The sequence below is a fragment of the Lacerta agilis genome, chromosome 10 (genome assembly GCF_009819535.1).
Source record: "Lacerta agilis isolate rLacAgi1 chromosome 10, rLacAgi1.pri, whole genome shotgun sequence".
In the NCBI taxonomy this organism is placed as follows: Eukaryota; Metazoa; Chordata; class Lepidosauria; order Squamata; family Lacertidae; genus Lacerta; species Lacerta agilis.
In genome coordinates this window covers 35,104,534-35,112,728 of record NC_046321.1, presented here as the reverse complement: position 1 = coordinate 35,112,728, position 8,195 = coordinate 35,104,534, and the positions used below count along the sequence as shown (strand labels likewise).

Below are 8,195 nucleotides of genomic sequence, written 5' to 3'. Positions count from 1 at the left end.
CCTTTCTCTACCACTAAACACACAAATTTGCACTGAACTATTCAACTAGAAGGTACCCGATTCTAATATCCATAGATAACTGTATCCCATAGGTGTTCAAATGTTCAATGGAACTTTTAGTCTAAGGTACTCTGACAACAATCCACCCATCTGGGTTTTCAGGCTTCTAGCATTAGCAAATAAACACCTATATAATTTCAGGCTTCAAGCATTAGCAAATAAACAGCTACAGTATATGATTTTAAAGGCTTTTTTCTGTGTACATTTTGGTCCAATTGGTTTTGTTTTGTTTTTAGAAGAGAGAAAGGATGGATAGATATAGATGTCCAAGCAGAACAACAGCATGAAAACTTTTCAAGTACTTTTTATAGGCAGACATGCAGGTTTTTGTTAGCTCCAAGGGTGAGTAATATAAGAAGTAATTAGTGTGATAACACATTAGCATAATGTTCCATATGGTGTTATTCTTGCATTTGAACATGACAATTATACTTCAATAAATTAAGTGTGGCTGGTCTGCCTTCCTCACCCAGCATGAAAATGCTGAAAATCTATTACAATTGAACTTACTGAAGTTCTATTGCAGATTGTGGCTTTTGGCTGTTGTAGTAATTTCAAGAATGTTTGGAAGCCTATTATAGACACACTCATTTGAGGTTTAAACTACTGTGTTTGCATGCTCTGAGAATTGTAGCTCGGCACTTATAACAAATGACAGCTCCCAGAATTCTTTGGGGGAAGGCATGATTGTGTGAAGTGGTGTGATAGGGCCACAGTTGCAGCAATAATCCAATTAACAGATCCATTAACTTCCTTGACTTTCTCTAGAATGGCACGTGATATCATTGGATCCCTTCTCTTCCCCAGCCTTTGCTGTCACCACAAAGCTGATTCTAATGATGGATTTGGTAATTTCTTCCTTTTCAGGTGGCTTGAGACCTCAGCTAAAGTCTCAACACGATGATACATTCTTTTCCCCAGAATGCTTTCTCATTTGTCAGTGGCTGCAAGACGTCTTATTAATCTAGACCAAAGATGTTGGTAGAAGCATCAAAGCTGGAACACTTTTAGAGGGACACAATGAAAGGTAAAAGAGGTTTTATTTGCCACTCCTGCTTAGAGGAGCAGAAGTTTGCCTCTGCCAGCATGCCCTAGAACCACCCCAGGGATACCCTCTTTGGAGTCCTAGTGATGTCAAAACTCTGGAGTCAGTTTGGCCAGGGATATGTAAGTTGCTGCAATGGCAGGAACAGGGGATCCAACATTGGATGTCCTTCTCTGATGTTGGAGAAGAACCTCTGATCCATCCTATCAGGACACACACACCCCCAGTGTCCCTAGTCCCTATCCTTTAGGGACAGTCCCAGATTTACAGAAGCCATCTTGGTTTCTGATTTGATCCCAGGATATCCCATTTTTATTTATTTTATTTTATTTTATTTATTGAATTTATATACCGCCCTATACCCAGAGGTCTTGGGGCAGTTCACAGAAAACATTGCAATATATAAAGTCAAAATAAGAACAATGATCCAATAACACCCCCCAAAAAAAGAGCAACATTTAAAAAAGGTATAGGATGTTGGATGTAGGATGTCAATCCAGTCAACCAAAGGCCTGGTTAAAAAGGAACATTTTCGCCTGGTGCCTAAAGGTGTATAATGAAGGCACCAGGCGAATTTCTCTGGGGAAGAGGTTCCTTAAGAAGTTTTCCTCAAGATGACCCTATTTTCATCAGAAAAATGTTGGAGGGTATGTCATATGGTCCCTGAGACACCTTCTAAGGGGCCACTAGACTGTAGCATCTCCTTTTACAGTTAGAAATTCTTGCAGTTTGCCAGTAATGTCCAAGTTTTACCAAATAACACAACACAGGGAAAGAATTTTTTTTCTCCCATTGCTGTTTCATAAACTGAAATCAACTAAGATACGGAGAATTCAGAATATTTCCTTTATATGAAAAAGCACAATGTATTTTCCTCAGGAAAACTCACATAATTAACATGCTTATGAATACGTTAGATGAAATGGGACTGGATTTATGCAGACATCGCTGAGAATCACGCATCTTTTACAAGGCCCGTCATGACTCTGTTTTCGCACTTGGCTCACATGCTTCAGCGCGTCTTTAAATTATCTAGGGCACGTCACATGACACCTAAGTGTGAAGCAAGCATTTTCTCCTCCCAGTACCATTATTTTCATTTTCAAAACACTAATTTGCAGCAAATGGCATGAGCGGAAAAGATGTGCAGCATCATAAGGTTTTGGCTCAGGCATTTTAATTTGGAAAGTGAGTTGAGAATAATGTTCAATGAGCTCTCATCATCCAAAGTGCTAGTAAAAGCTGTACAATGAGGAATTTTTTTTTAAAAAAAAATAAACTAAAAAGAAAGATGATATGGGTATAATTTGTGCAGAGAGACGTTTGTTTGCATGTAGTCCTCCTAACTAAAGCTATCATTAACCTATACATTTATTAAGTGCCCCTGCCTAAGGATGCCATTCAGCATTTGTAAGCAAATGTGGGGGTAATATGTACACAAGATCTATGAAAATAATAGCTCGTAGTCAGAGATGAAAGGACACCATGACAGTCATGGAAAATTGAAACAAGGCCTAAACCTCTTCAGGGCATGTTATTGATATTTTGTAAGGGTTACATAAAGGGAAGCATGAAAGAGAAGTGTGGGGAGAGAGAATCCTAAATTGATACGGAACAATAAACCCTTTGGAAGGCAATAGAAACTGCATTTTGGATACGGCACAGACAATATGATCTATAGTAATTCAGTAATTAGATACATGAAAGCAAGAGAGGCCCATATAATTACATTTTGGAGGCAGTGAGGAAAACAATTGTTTGTCAGCGCTGATAGAGATTTTCATTGTCTCTCAATTACATAACTGTTTCTCATTTTTATTTCTGCAGCCTTGTAGCTACCTGAGTTATGAAGCCAAAGGAGCAGCTCTTGTCTACGGGGCTCAAAATTAAAGGGCTCTGGTGAATAAACACTTCGAAAAGCAAGGAGAGAGAAAGAGCAGGAGAGATAATTTCCAGACTTCACTTACAACATCAATGCCAGTGGGATAAATTTAACGAGAAATAATAACAGCAAAGCATTGTTTGGAAATCTCTAAATATATGAAAGTAAATATATGAACTGATTTGCCAGCATCTCAACATCATAGCCAGGTAAGGAGGAGTAAGAGTCCCAAGGGATCTATGAATCATTCATCCCTCCTACTCCCAAGGAGGTGCCTTTGAAGATTATTTAGAATGGGGTGGTTATTCAAAGTAAAGCACTGCTTGCATTAGAGGGTCCATTTGAAAGTGAAAACAGCCACCCTCTCTGAAGGCTCATTTCTGTGCTCCTTGCCACTCCTTAATATTTTCCCTTCCCAACGCCAAAAACGCAGTGCAGGGGATAGGGGATAGCATGTGTTAGAACCACAGAATCATAGAGTTGGAAAGGATCCCGGAGTTCTCTAGTCTAACCCCCATGCAATGAAGGGATCTCCACAGCACAAGGGAGGCCTCAAAGGACACACTTTAGCTGCAATTAATGCACAGCTTTGAGGACTTCATTTTATGCCAGAGATCGCAGTGGTTGTCAAGCTCTCTGGTGGAAATAATAATCCATGCATCAGTTGCTGATGAGGAGGCAGTTCAGTGGGACTCTCCTGCGTTGAAGAAGCCCCCCATCCCTTCTGCCCCACAGGAAGGTGCTTTAGTCTTCAGGGCTAGCAACCCAGAAAGAGTGGCCACAGCAAAATAAGAAGAAAAAAGGCATTTACAAATGCATATAAATCATTCAGGGACTTCTTAATACTTAAAACAGTGAGGCAGAGCTATGTGATAATAAGATTGTACCATCAGAGAAATGCACTAACAAATCAATCCTAAATCTCTGGCCATGCTCTTTTTACCGCAGCTGGTGCTCACAAGGAATAAATTGTTTCTATTCCAGCAGTGTGTATTTTGAGAAAGCTGATGCTATCAGTATGATAAAAATTACTGGATACAACTTGTCTAGAGCTGCTGCAGTTTTCTGACTCAGCTTTGGGGGAGAAATAAACTACGTAAAAAAAAAATCCTATCAAAATAACCTCCCCATTTCCCTCTCCGCCTGCTACAAAAATTCTATGACCGATACAGCGAGAAAAATCCTTGTAGGACAGTGGCAACTGACAATTATACCAGCTGTCAAAAGCTCCATTCAGATGTAGCACTGACTAAGCCATGGCCTAGTATTCTGAGAACAAGCCTAGCTTCCACATACATGCACATGTTTCTTGTCCCTTCTCCAGGGTGGCTGTTCAGAAGCTTAGTGTGTTGTGCATATCATAAACCGTGGTTAAGTGTGGCTAATGAAAACAAGCCAGTTTATAAACTATGGTTTGATGTTGGCTGGTTTTCACTAACTATAGTAGTTTCAGAAAAACATCTACTTCTGCTTCATTGACTACGCAAAAGCATTTGACTGTGTCGACCACAGCAAACTATGGCAAGTTCTTAAAGAAATGGGAGTGCCTGATCACCTCATCCATCTCCTGAGAAATCTGTATGTGGGACAAGAAGCTACAGTTAGAACTGGATGTGGAATAACTGATTGGTTCAAAATTGGGAAAGGAGTACGACAAGGCTGTATATTGTCCCCCTGCTTATTTAACTTATATGCAGAATTCATCATGCGAAAGGCTGGGCTGGATGAATCCCAAACCGGAATTAAGATTGCCGGAAAAAATATCAACAACCTCAGATATGCTGATGATACAACCTTGATGGCAGAAAGTGAGGAGGAATTGAAGAACCTTTTAATGAGGGTGAAAGAGGAAAGCGCAAAATATGGTCTGAAGCTCAACATCAAAAAAAAAAAAAAACACTAAGATCATGGCCACTGGTCCCATCACCTCCTGGCAAATAGAAGGGGAAGAAATGGAGGCAGTGAGAGATTTCACTTTCTTGGGTTCCATGATCACTGCAGATGGTGACAGCAGTCACGAAATTAGAAGACGCCTGCTTCTTGGGAGAAAAGCAATGACAAACCTAGACAGCATCTTAAAAAGCAAAGACATCACCTTGCCGACAAAGGTCCGTATAGTTAAAGCTATGGTTTTTCCAGTAGTAATGTACGGAAGTGAGAGCTGGACCATCAAGAAGGCTGATCGCCGAAGAATTGATGCTTTTGAATTATGGTGCTGGAGGAGACTCTTGAGAGTCCCATGGACTGCAAGAAGATCAAACCTATCCATTCTCAAGGAAATCGGCCCTGAGTGCTCACTAGAAGGACAGATCCTGAAGTTGAGGCTCCAGTACTTTGGCCACCTCATGAGAAGAGAAGACTCCTTAGAAAAGACCCTGATGTTGGGAAAGATTGAGGGCACAAGGAGAAGGGGACGACAGAGGATGAGATGGTTGGACAGTATTCTCGAAGCTACTAACATGAGTTTGGCCAAACTGCGGGAGGCAGTGAATGATAGGCGTGCCTGGCGTGCTCTGGTCCATGGGGTCACGAAGAGTCGGACACGACTGAACGACTGAACAACAACATAGTAGTTTCTCTGGTTTCAGACAACATGGCAAGTTCCAGTTACAGGTGGGTAGCCGTGTTGGTCTGCCATAGTCGAAACAAAATAGGAAACAAAATAGGAAATTCTTTCCAGTAGCACCTTAGAGACCAGCTGAGTTTGTTCTTGGTATGAGCTTTCGTGTGCATGCACACTTCTTCAGATACGATGGTATCTGAAGAAGTGTGCATGCATACGAAAGCTCATACCAAGAACAAACTCAGTTGGTCTCTAAGGTGCTACTGGAAAGAATTTCCTATTTTGTTTCCTATTTTGTTTCGACTATGGCAAGTTCCAGTTTTTGTTTTGTTTTTTGTTTTTAATGAAAGTGTGCCAGTGTATGAGGGGCAGGGGCGTAGGAAGGGGGGGCGATTCGCCCCAGGTGCCATCATGGAGGGGGGCGACAAATTATCAAGGAACAATTACTGCCCTATTAGGGTGGTTCATTAAAAAAAAAAAACATTTTTTTAAAAAAATGCCTGCTCCAAAGGTCTTATCTTACTACACTAAGTATTATATAGCTATATCTGAAATTTCATGCATATCAGTTAATATCTTGACTGTCCTCCACAAAAATAGCTCTTTACTTGGCCATTTTCCTATGTCGTGAGGGCTGAAATTTCAATTCAGTGAAGCACTTACTGTTCCCAACCCTAACCCTGCGGAAATCCATCTAATTAGACTTTAATTTGATTTTGACACGTTTTTAGGGGGTAATTCAATTTGTTTGATTTTATACCAATGTTATGTATCTGATGTTAGCCGCCCTGAGCCCAACTTCAGCCGGGGAGGGCAGAATATAAATAAAAGATGATGATGATGGTGATGATGATGGTGATGATGATTAATTCCTTTGTAAGAAAATATGAAATGACTTAAAACCATTTTTGCAGGCAAAAAGAAAACCCATGGTGGACAAGAAATTTTCCGCACCGGGTACCACCTGACCTTCCTACGCCTCTGATGAGGGGGACTTGAGCCAGGGGCAGTGGGTAGGCTAGCTCACATAACATTGCACATAATGGTTTAGCATTCTATCTGGACCAACCCACAGAGTAGCTTCATAAGTTTTAGGATGTTTCCATTATGACAAAGATAATGGCATACAAATGAATTAAGGGAGGAAACATGGAAGAAGAAGAAAAGGAGGAGGAGGAGGAGTTTGGATTTGATATCCCGCTTTTCACTACCCAAAGGAGTCTCAAAGCGGCTAACATTCTCCTTTCCCTTCCTCCCCCACAACAAACACTCTGTGAGGTGAGTGGGGCTGAGAGACTTCAAAGAAGTGTGACGAGCCCAAGGTCACCCAGCAGCTGCATGGGGAGGAGCGGAGACGCAAACCCGGTTCCCCAGATTACGAGTCTACCACTCTTAACCACTACACCACACTGGCTCTGGAAAATTGAAAAGAGGAAAAACAAACAAATGCAGCATTGTTGTACCAAGGCTAGTCCATCATTTGCACCAAATGTGTCACTCGTTATTTGTTTTGTATTCTCTTTATTAGCCTCTCCATTAAACGGATAATGAAAATCAGGTGCCAATGTGAACCTGCATTTATCTCAGATATGTCCTCTGCTGAGCAATTTTTTTGTAATTAGTTTTGATCTGTGATTTGAGGTCTGTTACATATGCGAAACAGTTTCAACAGGAAGTCATAGAAGCAGTTAAGTAGCATTGCAGCAGGAGCATATGGGTGAATTAATTCTCTGTGAGAAAACCTGGAATCAATACTATCAGCCAGAAACATGTTGTGTCCTGTATTTCTTTCATTATTTCCAAATTGTGCTTTATGAACCCTGTGTGGCGAGATGGGAGGTCTAAGGGTGTGTGGGGGGAGAATCATTCTGATGAGACAGGGAAGGAAGACAGAGAGAATTCTGCCAATATCTTTTTTTAAAGAGCAAGGAGCAATAGCTCCCTTTTTATCTTATGAATTTTGTTGGTAGGGATGAAAGACCTTGCTGGCCCCATAATGATTAAGATTTCAGCATATGTTTGGCAGAAGATGAGGTGGGGATCCTAGATAAAATAAATATATTTCAGTTCCTCTTCAGGCAGCAAAAAAAAAAAAAACTTTCCAGAAGACGGCGAATGTTAGCCTTGAATTTATTTGATTTCAAAATAAAAATAAAATAGCTCCCACCACCCAAATTCAAAACAGCCATGAAGACCTCCTTCCTGTCAGCCTCTCCTCCATTTTTCTGAAGCTTCTGTGTGTCAATTCACATTTTGGGCTTCGGATGTGATTCCCAGTCAGCTGTAGCACTTTGGGATCATTGTGAAACTCCTGTTATGTCTTTCAAGGTCAGCCTATTGCATTTTTCTGCCTGAGCAAAGGATAAGATGGCTCCGCGCAACATACACCACATTCCATATACAGAAGCCCACTAGCCTGCCAGTTGTATCATACCCAGCGTGGTCAGAGTGTTAGACTAGGACAGGGTATCCGAAACTTGGGTCTCAGGCTGTTTTATGACTACGATTTCCATCACCCATGACCACTGGTCCTGTTAGCTAGGGATGCTGGGAGTTGCTAGTCCAACAACAGCTGGAGACCCAAGTTTGGGAAACCCTGAACTAGCAGTCCAGGGTTCAAATCCCCAGTCAACCATAAAGCTCAC

The 8,195-nt window shown here is 41.2% G+C and overlaps 1 long non-coding RNA gene across 1 annotated transcript; it reads left to right on the top strand.

Moving 5' to 3' along the window:
* The first annotated feature begins 747 nt into the window (after positions 1-747).
* Positions 748-3,197, top strand: LOC117054521. Its single transcript, XR_004427509.1, has 2 exons — positions 748-1,087; positions 2,941-3,197. It is a non-coding gene; the product is annotated as an uncharacterized LOC117054521 (long non-coding RNA).
* The last annotated feature ends 4,998 nt before the right edge of the window (positions 3,198-8,195 follow it).